The sequence below is a fragment of the Phocoena sinus genome, chromosome 2, assembly GCF_008692025.1.
Source record: "Phocoena sinus isolate mPhoSin1 chromosome 2, mPhoSin1.pri, whole genome shotgun sequence".
Classification (NCBI taxonomy): domain Eukaryota; kingdom Metazoa; phylum Chordata; class Mammalia; order Artiodactyla; family Phocoenidae; genus Phocoena; species Phocoena sinus.
Genome location: NC_045764.1, coordinates 119,354,468 through 119,371,892, shown reverse-complemented (window position 1 = coordinate 119,371,892; position 17,425 = coordinate 119,354,468). Strand labels below are relative to the sequence as shown.

The 17,425-nt window shown below is 34.0% G+C and overlaps 1 pseudogene; it reads right to left on the bottom strand.

Annotated features, from left to right (window-relative positions):
* Positions 1-10,011: 10,011 nt before the first annotated feature.
* LOC116748616 overlaps positions 10,012-17,425 on the bottom strand; it is a 55,002-nt pseudogene continuing 47,588 nt past the window's right edge.

Sequence of the window (17,425 nt, the reverse complement as noted above, 5' to 3'; positions counted from 1 at the left end):
CCTGCACACTACATCGAAGAGTATCTACCACTTGCTGCAACTAGAGAAAGCCTGCTCACAGCAACAAAGACCTAATGAGGCCAAAAATAAGAAATTAATTAAAAAAAAATAAAAATTTAAGTATAGAACCTTTCCTTCACTAACAAGCATACATTATCTAATAGTAGAAGTGAAACTAGAAGATTTTTCTTCTTTTTCATTAATCTCTTTATGTCTTTCCTCAAAAGAAGAAATATGAATGACAGATAAGGAAAAAGACACTAATTACCTCAATATAAAGTGATTGGAAAGGGAAAACATAGGAAGAGGATGTGTTTTAATGTAATAAACAATGTATGTGATGTACCTTAAACATATCAAGCATTTGATAAAGGGTAATAGCTTTCAACAGCATCGTAAAAACCTATACATAATCCCCAAATCATCATATTTTCCACTTTTCTTTAATCCTAACTCATTTCATTTCACTTGGCTTTGAGGAGGAGAAATCAGTATCTTCTGAGACTTCTTTATAATAAGTACAGCATTACTGCATGCAAGAAATATACAGTGTAAGGGAATTAGCTATCACTTTTCAAAAATATAATATTTACTTCCCATCCCTTCTTTCCCCTTCCTCCCTCCCTCCCTCCTTTCTTCCTGAACAAGAATATGAATATTCTTAATATGTACTGTTTTGCATTCAAATGAACCTGGAAAATCTATATAAGGGTAAATTCACAATTATATATCATTATATTTTCTTGGCCGTAAGTAGAAGATGTAAGTCAATGGTGGTTGTTATTCAAAAAGAACCTCCACAATTTTATTTCAAAATGGCCACTGCCATCATAGTTGATTTACCATCCACACTTCAGAGCAACAAGGTTCACACATCTGATGTTGGTGGAATCTTTTTATGAAAGTGCAGTATGACTTTGTCAAATATCAGCTAATATTAATCATGTATACCTAAAAACTTCATGAAAAGGAAATGATTCACATAACTAGAATCAAAGAAATTATGAAAGCAGAACTACCCAGTTATAAAACATTGTTAATAGGCTTCCACATTTATTTCTTGAGAAACTGATAAATTATAAATGAAGTCAATGTTATTCCATTTGGATGCAATTATTGAGCAATTTCATTTAAGAATATGTAATATTCTTTTGCTAAAAGGGAAAAAGCTCTTGAACATTAAAAATGTAGGTTCATATCTCATTATTACATAACAAAAAGAGTATGAAACTAAAACCAAGAAACTTAGTTATGCCAAAAATCTATAGTCTGACTTTGCCTCTATCATATTCCTGCACTATAATTTTCATTATATATAATTAAAAGATTGTGTTTAGTCATACTTTGTTTCCTTCCTACTCTAGCATTTTGTATTTCTAAACACATAAAAGATGGTATAATGTTATTACAAATCACAAATGTAATGATAATATTGTAGCTAACGGAGGTTAGCAGGAAGTATATTGTAAAATATCACGAAGACTCTCTTTCTGACCAAACTTTAGCCAGTCTCCTCTAAGCCATGTTCTCAACTAGGCTTCTGCATTTGAACTTCCATGTTAATCTTTGCATTCTCAAGATTCCTACTAAGTCGTTTAGCTAGAACCCTCATCTTTGACATCTGACTACTCTCCATACCTGATCAAATTCCTCACCTCGCCAACCCCAGGTAATATCTGAAAATCCTGACCTGCCTTCAGTAAGAAATCTGTTAGGTCTGTTTAGCCAGAATCCAGCTAGAAATATCTTCATGTTTCCCATTAGTTAGTGTCCATCTACTCAACACCCCCCCTCCCCCTTGCTTTTGGCTCTAAATCCCTACTTCTTTTTTGCTGTGGTCAGAGTGGAGCCCAAATGCCTCTCCTCTACTGCAAAGCCTCATTGGGGTAGTCCCTTCTTGAATGAAGTCTTCCTTACCATCTTTGGACTCCTAATCATAACTTATTTTCAAATGTCAATCAGATGTTTTTTAGAAATCTGTTAGTCACTTAAATAATCCAAGCCAGTTTCTTACCACTTACATTTGAATTACAGTAGTTATGTTTAGATACAAATGATAAGATTACACCTAATTAATCATTAGGTCATTTCCCATTGAGATCAGAGTGACCTGCCATTTTTTGGGGTGTCCAGGATGTCTGTTGACCGGTTTTTATTTCTTTTTACGTTCTTGAATAAAGAGGGTTTAAGAAAAAAAAACCCTCAATTTTTAGTTGTTTTAAATCCATTTTCTAAGTTTCTGGCAGATTTTTTTTTTCTTTTTTAAGGTTCATTTCAGTTTTTCTCCTCAAAGATTTATCAACAGGGCTTCCCTGGTGGCGCAGTGGTTGAGAGTCAACCTGCCGAAGCAGGGGACACGGGTTCGGGCCCCGGTCCGGGAAGATTCCACATGCCGCGGAGCGGCTAGGCCCGTGAGCCATGGCCGCTGAGCCTGCGCTCCGCAACGGGAGAGGCCACAACAGTGAGAGGCCCGCGTACCGAAAAAAAAAAAAAAAAAAAAAAAGATTTATCAACAAACCCATTTGCATGTATTCTCATAATTACAGCTTTATATGATCTCTCAGTGAACTAAGCTGGTGAAGAGAACAGAATCAGCCCATTAAAACAAACATCTCATGCGGAGAGGCAGTGGGTGGATGCACTAAACTGCTTCAAGGAGCTGAACACCAAAGGCTCTCCTGAGCTGCAAAAGCAATGATATTTAATTTGTCAACACTGAGGTTTCAAACCTACTGAGTAGTGCACAGATATGGAAAATACAGAAGAGTGGAGATTCACAGCTGGAGTTATTGGTTATAGGAGATAAAATAAAACCTAAATAAATCCCTAAGTAAATGGAGGAAAACACTACTACCAGTAAATGAGCTCAGAGAAATCTTCAGTCCTGAAAGAGACCTGGACCACAGGGAATGGAAGCCAAGTTTGCAATACAGATACAGAGATTTATTTGTAAGACCATGCATAGCTGAAAGAGTGTACAGTTTGAGACTGTGAAAACAGTGACAAACTAATGGCTTTGCCACTTGCCAGAAAAATTACTTAATGCCTTTGAGGCCATTATATCACCTATAAGATGGGAATAATACCTATTTGGGAGTGTTGCAACAAAGGTTGGGGAAAATCACCTACACAATATTCTATATGTTGGCTTATTGATATGAATTTAAACATGGATTTTTTTTCTGGTATAAAATTACCAAGTTAGGTGGACACTTTACTGATGATCTTAGGATTCTAGTTTTAAAGATTTGTAAATCATATTGTGCTATCCTTATACATGTAGCCACAATATTCTTTTTGGTGCACGCATTTAATTACAATCACGTTTGTTACCTCATAAGAAAAATCTGTCCTTCAAAAGGTAGCTTTAAAAGTAGTTCAATTTCAAAAAAGGTTGCTATTTCAAAGCTAGCACTATTAAGTATTTTCCACTTGTGTGCAAAGAGGGTCTTTGTTGAACTAGCACTTCCTGAAGTTAAGTGTGTATTTTGCAGCATTTCTTCAAGAACAAAAGAAAGATCTACAGATTCTAGTACTGACTTAGGTTTCTACAAATGTAAAACCTGTGCCAAGGACTTAAAGAGTTGTAGTTTATTTGAAGATGCAGAAGAGGAAAAGCCAATTTAGGTTTACATTACCAAAATTGTTGCTTTGGGCAACAGTGCTTGATTCCATTAGGAATACTGGACAGGAGTCCAAATGCCTGCCATCATTCTCAACCTAAAGGATAGGAGGTGGGAGCATTTTACTCAGCTGTTCAGTTCACCACTCTTCCCCAAACTTGAGGGTTTTCTCTGGGGTGTTAAATCCTCACACTTCTGAGTTGCATCTGTGTGCATCCTGAGGAACTCTGAGAGATGCAGAAGTGTCACAAGGGAAAAAAACAAGAGTAGTTGAAGTGAGATGTTGTCAGCTCAAACATGTCTCTCTCATAGCTTCTAGTGGTTTGCTGGCAATCTTTGGTGCTCCTTGGTTTCTGCTGCATCACCCCAATCTGTGCCTTCATCTTCACATGACATTCTAATTATAAGGACACTAGTCATATTAGATTATGGGCCCATCTAACTCCAGTATAACCTCATCTTTATTAATTGCATACACAGCGATCCTATTTCCAAATAGGGTCACTCCTGAGGAACTGGGGGTTAGGACTTCAATGCATGAATTTTGAGAGGACATAATTCAACTATATAAGTAGTAGCATGTATTTGTATATCTACCAAAATAATGATTTGATAATTATAAATATTACTATATTGTTACATAAAATCATTGTTACACATTTAAATTAATGTAGGGATTTACTCACATACATGAAATTGTTCTTGCTTTTAAATATCAATACTTCCTGTATCTCTGACCCTCTAGTTTAAATTATTCTTCTTCTGTCTGGCATATAGACAGAATTTCTTTTTGCTGCAGGTGTGCTGGTAGCAATTCCCTTATTTTTAATAAGTCTGAAAATGACAATTTAAATTTCATTCTTAATATATTTACTTACTATTGATAGGTTTTGTTTCATTTTTTATAGTTATTTGAATTGTTTCTGTTGAGAAACAAAATGATCAGTTCTACTCATTACTTTTTTGAATGTAAACTTTGTTTTTCCCTGTAGTTGTTTTGAGATTTTTTTCTCTGTCTTTTTGTTAAACTATGATCTCCTATAATGTAGATGGCTTTTTATAATTCCATCTTTCAATTTAAAGAGTTTTAAATCTGTAGCTTGATATATTTTATCAGATTTGGAGATTTTTTATTCATCATCATTTCTAATATTACTTCTGCTCCATTATTCCTTACTAGTTCCTCTAGGGTTCCAGTTAAATATATGTGAGGATTTCTTACTCTATCTTATTTACTTCCTATTTGCACATCTGTCTCTTCTATCCTGTGATTTCTCCAAGTGTCACTTTGGCTATTTTACTCAACCTCTTACTAATTCTCTCATCATCTCTGTCTGTTATGTTGTTAAACCTATCAACTTACTGGTTAATATTACTTATTGTTTTTTTTTTCAGGTCTACAATTTCTTTTTTTTAAATCTGTAATGTTTCAGTTTCCATTTCTCCACTGAAATTCTAAATCTTAGACTTTTATTTTGTTGAGTATAGTGAGCAAAATTATTCTTTTTAACAATTTTTATTTGAGATAATTATAGATTCACAAGAAATTACAAGAAGTAGTACAGAGACACCCTGTGTACACTTTACCTAATATCCTTATGGTAATATCTTGCAAAATTATAGTATATCACAACCAGAATATGTGCATTGATATAGTCAAGATATAGAACAATTCTATTACTGCAAGAATCTCTCATGTCCTTTTATAACTACACCTACTGCTTGTATCCTTGTTCTTGTCCCCTGTCAACCACTAATCTTCTCCGTTACATAATAATAAAGTTGTGATAATGCAACATAAAAGGAATCATAAAGCATGTAACATTTGGGGATTGGGGTTTTTTTCATGCAACATGATATTCTGGAGATTCATTCAAGGTGTTGCTATCATTGTTACTCCTTTTTATCATTGAGTAGTATTCCATGATAGGTATATACCACAGTTTGTTTAACCATTCACCCGTAAGTGACATTTGGGTTGTTTCCTGGTTTGACTATTACAAACAAAGCTGCTTTGAACAAACATCCATTCCCAGGTTTTAGTGTGAACATAAATTTTCATTTCTCTGGGATAAATGCCCAGGAGTGCAATAGCTGGTTCAGATGGTAATTGCTTGTTTAGGTTTTTAAGAAATTGTCAATCTGCTTTACAGAGCAACTGAACCATTTTATATTCCTTCCAGCAACGTGTGAGCAACCCAGTTTCTCCACATCCTTGCCAGCCTTTAGTGTTGTCATTACTTTTGATTATAGGTATTCTAATAAACATGTATTTATAATTCATTACAGTTTAATTTGCATTTCCCTAATGGCTGAAGATGTTGAATGGTTTTTCATATGCTTATTTTCCTATTAGATTAGATTTTCCTACCTAACTAGCCTTTTCAGTGAAATGTCAGTTTATGTCTTTTGTCCTTTTTCTTATAAGATTGAGAGTTCTTTTATATATTTATATATTTGGGGTACTACTACTTTGTCTGATAAGTGGCTTGCAAATGTTCTTTCCCAGTCAGAACTTGTCTTTTCATCCTCTTAACTAAACCTTTCACAGGGCAAAAATTTTAATTTTTATTAAGTATGATTTATATATATATTTTTTCTTTTATGGATCCTGTTCTATTGTTAAGTCTAAGAATGCTTAATGTACCCTTCTTAGGTGCTGACGATTATCACCTATTTTTTTGCTAAAAGCTTTATAGTTTTTGTTTTTATAGTATTGTATTTTGCATAGTATTGTGTTATGAGCTAATTTTTGTATCAAATGTGACATTTAGGTTAAGACTTTTGGAGGGCAGGGGGGACTATGGGAGTCTTATTGCTCCAGCACAATTTTTTGAAGTCTATCCTTCCATCATTCAGTTGATTTTGCTCCTTCTCTATTCATTTGCAGATATCTGTGAGGGGTTATTTCTAGAGTCTCTATTCTGTTCCACTGATCAATTCTGGCAATATTCAGCCAATGGCAACTGATAACCACAGTTATATAGTAAACCTTAATTCTAGGTATGCTGATCCATTCATTTTCTTCCTTTTAAAAATTGTTTCAGTTATTTTAAGTTTCCATTTCCTTTGTCTTTCCCCATAAATTTTAGGACATCATGCCTATCTCTATAATGAATCTTCTAGGATTTTTATAGGAATTGAATTAAATCTATATATCAATTTGGATAGAATTGTATCTTTACTTTGTTGAATCTTTCAATCCATGAACACTGTATGTTCTATTTAAATACAGCATAATTTACTTAAATCTTTTATTTATTTAGTTATGATTTTGTAGTTTTAAGCATACTAGTCCTTTACATGTTTTGTTAGATTTACATCTAAGTATTTCATTTTTAGAACAACTGTAAATGGTGTGGTAACCTTTTTATTTTTTGTCCAAGAGTTCACTGCTCCTATGTAGAGATACAATAGATTTTGTTTGTTTATTTTGTATCTTGTGACCATACTGAACTCACTTAGTACTAGAAGTTCTTTTTGCTGTTGTTGTTGTTATTCTTGTTTCTTAGTTTCCTTGGTATTTTCTCCATGGAAAACTATGTTGTCTGTAAATAAGTTTCTTTTCTTCCTTTCTAATCTGCTTACCTTTTATTTCATTCACTCAGTCATTCCTTTTTGCCTTATTCCATTGGCTAGAAATTGCAGTACTATGCTAAAAAGGAATGTGGAGAACAGAAATTCTTGCCATGTTCCCAACCTCAAGGGGAAAATTACTAATTTTTAGGTGTGATACTTGCTGTACTATTTTAATACAGGCATAGCTTGGAAATATTTGATAACATTTTACCCATAGTCCAACTTCTTTCAAAATCAGAGTCAATCCTCTCAAACTCTGCTGTTGCTTTATCAACTAAGTTTAAGTAATATTCTAAATCCTTTGTTGTCATTTCAACAATCTTCACAGCATCTTCACCATGAGTAGATTCCTGATCAAGAAACCACTTTCTTTGTTCATCCCTAAGAAGAAACTCCTTATCCATTAAAGTTTTATCATGAGATTGCAGCAATTCAGTCACAACTTCAGGCTCCATGTCTAATTCTTCAAGAATTACCAAAATGTGACACGGAGACATGAAAATGTTGGGGAAATGGCACCAATAACTTTCTGGATGCAAGGTTGCCACAAACCTTCAATTTGTAAAAAATGCAATATCGTGAAGCACAATAAAATGAGGTTTGCTTGTATAAGCCCTTTATCAAATCAGAATCCTCCCTCTAAATCTGCTCAGTTATTATCATGAACGGGTATTGAATTTTCTCAATAAAATATGCTCTGTGACTTTTCTTTTTTAGCCTATTAATATGGTGGAGTTTAGTGACTGATCTTCAAATATTATACATGGAATAAATAAATTTGGTAATGGTATATATTTCTTTTTATATATTGCTGAATTATATTTGCAAATATTTTGTTAATTTTTGCATCTATATTCATGAGGGATATTGGTCTATAGTTCCCTTTTTTTGTAATACCTCTGATTTTGGTATCAGGGTAATGATGGCCTCATAAAATGAGTTGAAATGTTTCCCTCATATTTTGTGAAAGGAATTGTCTAGATTCAATATTCATTCTTCTTTATAAATTTGGTAGAATTCTTCAGTGAAAACACATGGGCCTAGAGATTTATTTGGGGGAGTTTTAATGAGTGAATTCAATTTCCTTAATAGTTATGAAGCTACCAAAATTATTATTTCATATTAGATGAGTTGTGGAAGATTGTGCTTTCCAAGGAATTGGTCTACTACACCAAAAGCTAAAGTTATGAGCATCAAGTTGTTTCTAGTGTTCCCTTATTATCCTTTTGACATCTACAAGGTCTTTAGTGATATTCCATTTGGTTCTATTCCTGACACTGGTAATTTGTGTCTTTTCTCTACTTCTTTGTCAGTATTTGAGGTTTATTAATTTTATTGATCATTTCAAAAAGTTGGTTTTTAATTTTCCTTTTTGCTTTTCTGTTTCATTTATTTCTGCACTTACTTTTTATTACCATTTTGCTGCTTGTTTTGGTTTATTTTGCTTTATAATATAATTACCTTTTTTTTAAAGAAAGAAGTAAAAGTACCTGTAATTTTGATAATTTCTTGACATGGCAAAATAATTTTACATTACAATCCAAAGGTGGTAGGGTGAGGAGGAGGGGCAGTGGAACAATCCAACAAACAAAAAAGAAATTGAGAGACACATGGTAGGAGGAGGGAAGGGTTTTAGCTGGAAGGGGTCTGGAGAGTGGGTAGGGGCACAACTAAAATGCAATTGCTTTGTTACTGAATACTCTTCATGGGAAAACAGCATCCTGACTCCTTCTCTACACCATACTGGGAGTAAAAAAAAAAAGATGCATTCAGGTGGAAATATGATTGGGGGTTGGAAGACAGAGACAAAGAAAGAATAAAAGTCAGAAATAGACACTGAGAGAGTCACCAGCAGATTGACAGCAGATATTGACTCTCCAGTAGTGGTACAATAAAAAACTGGGGGTGTTATGGGTTAGTACAAAAGCTGTAACAAGTGATATCTCTGGAAGATTTGAGATATAGAGGCAACTTTTCTATGGTTTTGACTTGCCTGACAGATTTCTATATACACAGAATATGTACGTGCTGTGTGGGCATTTACACATATGCACACAAGTGACTGCTTTCCCTAGAAGTAAAACTCCAAAAAGAGAGCCCAAAAGGAGCAGCAACAATGGCAGCAGCTGACCTTCACAGCTGCAGACACCTCCCACTCCAATTTACCAGGGCAGGGGGGAGGAGGTGACAGCTAACAGAGTAGGAAGGCATGTGCGTGCATGACTATGTGTAGGTGTATTACGGATATATGTGCATGTAAAAATCCTAGTTATAAAAACATCTGAAGGAGCTAGGGATTTGGCTGAAGGTCCAAGGTGTTTTTTGTCATGCTCAGGTTCAGGTTCAAAGTGGAATGTATGTAGATGGGAAACCCTAAGTCATCATCAGGGCAACTGTGGCAGGCAGGATCCGATGTCCCACAGTGGCAAGAGACACTAATCTTTCCTCAGGAAGAGAAGAGCTGATCCACTTGACTCCAATTTTTAAAAAATACCTAGCATTTTCTTCTAGTTCCCTCAGTTCCTAACCAACTAACCATCAAAAGGAAGAAAACACGAAGCCCAAGATATTAGCTTGTCTCCCCTAAAGGAAGGAAAAGTGGAAGAGAGAAAGCATATGTATTCTTGTGCTAACATACTGGGCACACAAACCTGGAGTTCTCCAGAAATTAGGACAGGTTTATTGATTTTATTTTATTATGAGGTATTGGGGAAGGAAATAGAAGGCCTGTAAAAAAGAGGTAAGTCTGTCACAGAACTACATGACAGTTTCATTAAACTCTAACTAAAAACACAGAGAAGTGTGATTACTATTTCCAGCCAATCTCCCCATCACCATAGTCATGTAACAAACTAAGGTGATGTGGGTCTTGAGCCAGACTCACAGAGTCCCCTGGCCTTGGCCTCTGTACAGTGTTTCTGCATTTGATCTTTTTGATATTTTTCAGGATCATGTCATGTAGAATGACATATTGATTCTTTAGCTCTGATATGATGAGCTAAAAGCTGTTATATTCTTTCTCATCAATACCTGTCAGGGTGCAGGAAAGTCCTCCACATGGGGATATTTAGCTACTTTGGAAACCGATTTGGCTCTTGTAACATAATATCTAGAAATCTGATCCAGATGAGATGCAGCTCTCAACATTCTTAGCTCTGCAATTGTCTTCTCCTCAATGGACACCCCGAAGTTGTTCCCATCTTCTAACACAGGAATTAGGAGTTGTACCCACATTTTTATGGTGCTTCATTTCAGGATCAGCGGCCAGATCTCATGTTTCACTGTCTCAAAACTCTCCACTAACTCCTGGTTGCTTTTTAGCATCACATTGGGCATCACAAATACCATGGTTCCTTGGAAGGCCTCCACACTCACCCAATCTTCGCTTCTTGGAAGTGGGATCTTCCAGTCCATTGTGGCTATTGGTGAGAAGAATAGTCAGGGACCAGCAGACTCATGTCTGAGTGGATCTGAGTTAGGTTATATATGTTTAGGATTGGTCCTTTCAAAAAACTGTCAAGTTCTAACAACTTCTTTGAGAAAATGTTTTCCACCAAGTCTTCTGCCTCAGTTGTGATCTGCTCTCTGAAAGAATCAACCTTTGAATGGTGGGTAGCGTCAGAGGGACTAGAGGAATCTCAGTGCTCCCTGGAGGTGGCTGCCCTCGCTTGGCTCACACACAGCTTGCTGAGTCCCACCCTCAGTTCCTTCCTCCCACTTGCTCTCCTGCTGCCTGCTGCCTGCTCACACTCTATAATTATCTCAATTACTCCCTTTACATGTATCAGTGTTCCAATTTTTACTTCAGCCATCAAATATAAAACTTGAGAAGGAAACTGAATTTGCCCACATATTTGCCATTTCCACGTTCTTTCTTCCTTCCTGATGTTCCAAGTTTCCTTCTTTTAGAGAACTTCCTTTAGCTATTCATTTAGGGCAGGTGTGCTGGCAACAAATTCTCTATTTTCCATCATTTCAGAATGTCATTATACTCCCTGTCACTCCTAACACTTTTAAGCAATTGCTTTTTTTCTTCATTTCCGATGTTCCAAATTTCTGTTATCATTTCCCCTTTGTATTAGTTTCCTAGGACTGCCATAACAAAGTACCATAAAGTAGCTGGTTGGCCTACAAAAACAGAAATTTACTGTTTCACAGTTCTAGTTGCTAGATGTCCAAGATCAAGTTGTTGGTAGGGTTTGTTCCTTCTGAGGTCTGTAAGGAAACGTCTGTTCCATGCCTCTCTGGGTCTTCACATTGTCTTCCCTCTATCCTTGTCTTTGTGTCCAAAATTCTTCTTTGTATAAGGACAGCAGTCACATTGGATTACAGCCCACCCCAATGACCACATTTTCACTTGATTCTCTCTGTAAGAAATCTGGGGGCTTCTATATACCTTTTTTTGGGAGGAGGGGGACACATCAACCCATAACATCCTCTTTTTGAAGAAATTCCTTTAAGTAATTTTTTTAGAGCAGTTCTGCTGCAATGAGTTATTTTAGTTTTGCTTCATCTGAGAAAGCTCTTATTTTACATTTATCCTTAAATAATATTTGCCCTGAATACTGAAACTTGGTTTTAAAGCTTTTTCCTTTCAGCACTTAGCACTGTGGTACCCTTACTTTCTGGAGTCCATGGTATCTAGTGAGAAATCTGCAGTCATTGAAATTATTGTTCCCTATAGACAGTGTTTTTTTTTTTGTTTGTTTTCTGTTTGTTTGTTTTCTCTAAGAATTTTTAAAAGACTTTTTTCTTTATCTTTCATTTTCAGTAGTATCTGGTCATGGAGTCCTTTGTATTTACCCTATTTGGTATTCACTAAGCTTCTTCAACTGGTAAGTTTATATCTTGGCTCCAAGTTTGGGAAGTTTCTGTGATTTTTTTCAAAAATTTTTCCACACTTTGCTCTATCTCCTCTCCTGATACTCCAAAGACACAAATAATATAAATATTTTGTTACATGACATAAGGCTCTTGTCATTATTTTTTTTCCCCTCTGTTGTTCAGATTGAATAATGTATCTTTATCTTCAATTTCCTCTGTTATCTCTATTCTGCCAATTAGTCCCTGTATATAGTGAGGCGTTTTTTTTTTTCCCAAGTAATGTGTACCTTATATTTCCTTGCTGAAACAAATTTTCCTTTTGGTTTCAAATACCTTTTAAATTGTTTTCTGGAGCTTTGTGAAATTAATAGTTTCTTTCAAGTCTTTGCCAAATAATTCAAATATATGTGTCATCTCATCATGGGTGTGTCTTGATTTATTTTTTCCATATGAAATGAGATTTTCCTGGTTCTTCAAATTCCAAGGATTTCTGAATTTTACCTTAGACTTATTAAATGTTATACAATGAGACTCTGGGTCTTGATTAAATCCTGTGGCGAACGTTGATAGCCTTCCATGGGCTACTGTTTTAAAGTCAATTCTGATTCCAACCCTTTTTGCACCATTCGGAACTGTTCCATGTGTGCACCAGTCAATATCCAGACCTGGGTGATGGTCTCTCTGTTCAATTCTCAAAGTGTTTGGTGTACTGAATGGGATCAGATGTACACATGTGGAGTTTGAGGATGAGCCCAGAAAGTCATAAATAGCTTAGTTTATCTCCTTCCTCAGCACTTTCCTCTCCACAATATCCTTGTACTTCCTGGTTTCTTTGGGCTCCTCTCTGGAACTCTATTCAGAAATCTGGTGTTTTATATACTCTGCCTTGCTGGGCACTCCCAAAACTGCTCCTGCATGCAGAGCCAAGCAAAACAAGGATAGAGAAAAAAACCAACCAACCAACCAAACAAAGAAAAAAATGGATTTCCACCCATTCTTTTGTAAATACAGTTCCATAGAAGGACAAAGAAGGCTCATCTCCATTAGAATTTTGACTCCTGCAGGAGCTTATTGCTGCCAGCTGCTGCTGTCACAATGGGATTGCTTAAGGGTTAGAGCGAAGGAGAATGAAAGAAAGAAAACAAAAGATATAAAATTATATACTCTGAGTGTTAAGGGTTCCTTTTCACACTCCTTGAGCCAGACTAGAGGATTTCTCTTTGAGCTCTCTCTGTTTGTGCCCCAGTGGCATATTCTGGTGTTTAAGTTTAAAACCATGAGATATCAGAAGAGAAAAAAATACTAGATTCACTGCAGCTTTGATGGTATTTTGGATTCTAATCTTCTGTTCTATTCTGCCTGTTCTATTTGCTTATGAGGGTTCTCAGTATTCATTAGGACACACAGGTAGTGTGTATATACATCTTATCCAGAACCTGAACCCCAAATATATATTTTTAGTGTAGTTTTATTTTACTAACACCAAAAAGGGAAATACATGGACAGAATAGTACTGACCAATTTCACTTCTTCAACACTGATACGTAAAATCCTACATAAGATAGCTTCTTGGGTCCATTTCTTTGTAACATTTCAAGAAGCAAAGCAAAGCAAAGCAATTCTGTATGTCATGTGTATATTATATATTAAACATACACAATAAAAGAATAGTAAGAAATATGGAAATGATATTCACCAGTTTCAGGTATTTGATTAACTCTGGAGAATGAGAAAGAGGAAAAGAATAGTATGTGGACTTATAGTCTATGTCTGCAAGTTTTTTTTCTAAAAGAGAAATAAAAGCATCTACAGGTAATATAATGTGTGTTTAATCATAATAATGAACTGATAGGTATATGTAATATTTGTTTCTGCTGTTTTTTCTATGTTTGAAACATCACAATGAAAAATTAAAATATTACAAATCTGATAAAAACAATTATTTTAATCAGCACACAAAGTGACACTTATGAGCAAAAGCATTCTGGAAATAATATTCTTATACTGTTAACTGTAGTAACAATAATTCTGCAGGGAGATAATAGCAATATGGACAAAGCAATTAAAATTAAATGCTTGCTAACAGTTTTAAGTCATATTTGTAATATTATGTGATGGTAGAATTTCGTATAAAAGACATCATTTGTAACACAAAAGTGACAACAACATATATCTCCAAATACAAATGATAAACCATTTGGGGTACATATATTTGAGCTGAAACTAGTGGGCTGGTGGATTAGATAAGAGAAGCAGCACAGTGAATTAATACATTTCAAATCTAAGTGTATGTCTACTTATTAAAGGAAAATGTACATTTGCTATTAGCATAGTAACATGTTTGAGTACCTCTAATTGATTTAGGAATTATTATTCTTACAAGACTCAAAAAGTCAAGTTATTTGGTAAAGTGGAAGTGATATTGTCATTTGAAAAGTGATATTGTCATTCAAAATTTCAATAATAAACATATATTATAAAAGGAACATAGATTTTACAAAATACACTCCAGTGTGGTATATTTATTTGCCAATTATGTTCATTTGTTTGATTTTGTGCTACTCTAAACTTACACATCTAAAACTGAAAAAGAGATTTAATCATTCCCATTGTCATGACGTTTTTCAACATTGTTTTACTGAGGACAGCACAGTAATTTCTTAAGGCCTGACTTATCTGGTATGAACTGAATAATCTAAATCCTTTTCAATCTTTCCTTTTAAGAAACAAAAAAGTAAGGAAAAAAAGCTATTACTAATTTGGTCCTTTATTTATCTAAACTATGTTATTATTATCTCGCTAATATTATTTTTCTCCTATTTCACAGCATTCGGGTAGCAGAGTCATCTGAACATAATTAATACACAATATGATGTGTAGAATAAATAAATTAATAAAGAATTATAAATACTTGGAAATTATTATTCTCATACTTTTTAGACTAATTTATATAAATCAGTAATCATATAAAACTACTTTAGTTTAAAATAATTGAGACTATTTCAAAGTACAGTATATGAGATGTCTCCCTCATTATCCAAAATGGACATTTGTAAAGTGAATCTATGCCTGGATTTAATTTTTCTTTTTTTAGTTATCAACAATCTAGCTGAGATTAGAAGTTATCAGCATACTGAAAACCATGTAATTGAAGGAATATTATCTCTTGGCTTTACTCTGAGTCTGAGAGAAGAATATAGCTACTAGAATAAAGTGATAGTAAAGAACCTTGATAAGGTCTAGTAACCCAACCATTGAAATGCACCATGGACAGGTATCGTGTGCTTTATTTCCCTCCAGTGGATAAGTAAATGAATAAATACAAGGAAAAAAGTCAGTTGTGCTTTGATGTGCTTGCTTAAAAGCCATTTATTATATTGAGATGTCTCATGTAGAGTACTTAGAGAACTGCACTATAAAATTTGCAAACTGAAAATAAATATGTGCTTATTATCAAATAAGTGTGCTGAATCAGTAAAATGAATCGCTAGAAAACCTGCAATCAGTATTTTATTTCTGTATTCTGAAAGTCAGTGCTCTTGAGGCAGAAACAATGGGATAAAGTGATGCTTTTCCTCTTTCAAGTTAACATAGGAAAGTTACAGAACAAACATTAAGAAAAAGAAAGTTTAAATGTCATTTTTATTTGCTTTTGAGAGAATTAATTTTTGTAGAAAATTAGTATTTACATCGCTAACAATTATTTTTGATAAGACCAACTCTAAAATCATTTGCATCACCTGAACAAACGGTCCTAATGGTCCTGGGAAGAAAAATCATTAAAAAAGTAACATATATACTTTTTAAAAGACAGATCATATGCTAAACATTTAGATAAAATATTTAATTCCCAGGCCAATATCATAAGTGATGTACCATTTTCACTCTCACCATTTTATAGACAGTACCTGAAGGAGACTGGTAAAATGTTGCTTCTAAGGTGACAGGAAATTGTAGAGCAAGGATTTAAACCCAAGTAGGCTGGCACCAGAATTTATAATCTGTTAAGAAAGCCTCAAGGCATGTTATCTGGTAGAAGAATCTGGTATAATTTTAAATACTTACCATACCAAATGGATACTTGAATAATCTGGATTTAATTTTAGCATAAAATGCTGACAGAAATTGTTATTGAATTAGGGTTTCATAGTACACTATTTTATTCAACTGTATAATAAGATAAGATACAAAATAGAAGAAAAACATGTTTTTAAAATTTCTAATAAAATAATTGTTAAATATACATTTTCTCAGCAATTTTGGGATATCAGTGATATAATTTGTAACGAGTACTTTCATAAATTTTAGGCTGAGTTACATACTTTATTGTTTGAAACATTCTGGAGAAAGTTGACACAAAATGATGAAATAGAGTAGAAAAGTGAGAGCTATTCTCAAAGATAAAATTACTTTTAACATTTGAATTAAATATAGAAAATCAAGAGAACTAAATATTCTAATTTTTCAATAGTCAGTATAAAATACCTTGTAAAATCAACTGGTGAAAACATATATTGAAATTGTTTTTTAGGATATTTTTCTATAAATGGGTTAAATATGAATCAATTAATTTTAACAGTCCCATTATATCAAGGACAATGTTTTCCATGTATTGAAGATATATTTAATTTTTTAGAAAATTAAATAAACAAGGAGGAAAAATAATTTTCTCCACAAGAGATATGAAAATACCAGTAAGTTCCCGTGCTTTATTCATATATTTGGGTAACATTTTTTGAGGAGAGATTACCAAAAATATTTAAGCAATTGAAGCTTCATTGGATAAAAATTTATTATTTGTGGAAGACAACAAATGGTGGTCAATTTAATCGGCTTCCTATAATTTGCAATTTCAAAGAACACTTTCATAGGTTAAATATTTCTATTATAATCACTTCTCTGCACACTGGAAACCAACCCTCATCCTAGAAATTCCATAAAATGAAATTCAACAGAAGATAAATTTGTTTTGGCTGCCAACCACAAACTTTTAGTTGCTGAAATGAAAGCAGTAAAAGGCAAAACTGAAGCAAACCAAGTAAAAAGTCTTCACCTGGTCACAAGTTTTATCTGATCCATTTAGAAAAACAATTGCACCATTCCTTTTGGCTTGCACTGTCATCATACATTATCCTATTAGTTTTAATTGGAAAATGAAAGGAATTAAGACAATTATTTTAGGCTTTCTTTCTAATCACTGCTTATATTCATGACTTGCTTCATTACTAATGTTGAGGTAAACATAGAAATGACTAGAAAAATAGTGTTTGTGACAGAAAAATAGACTTTATATATGACAAGGATTGCTTTTGTTATCAATATAATTCTTAATACTTGTATTTATTGATATATGACCTTACTTTTGAGGACCATGTATATCTTATACAGTAGACTAGAAT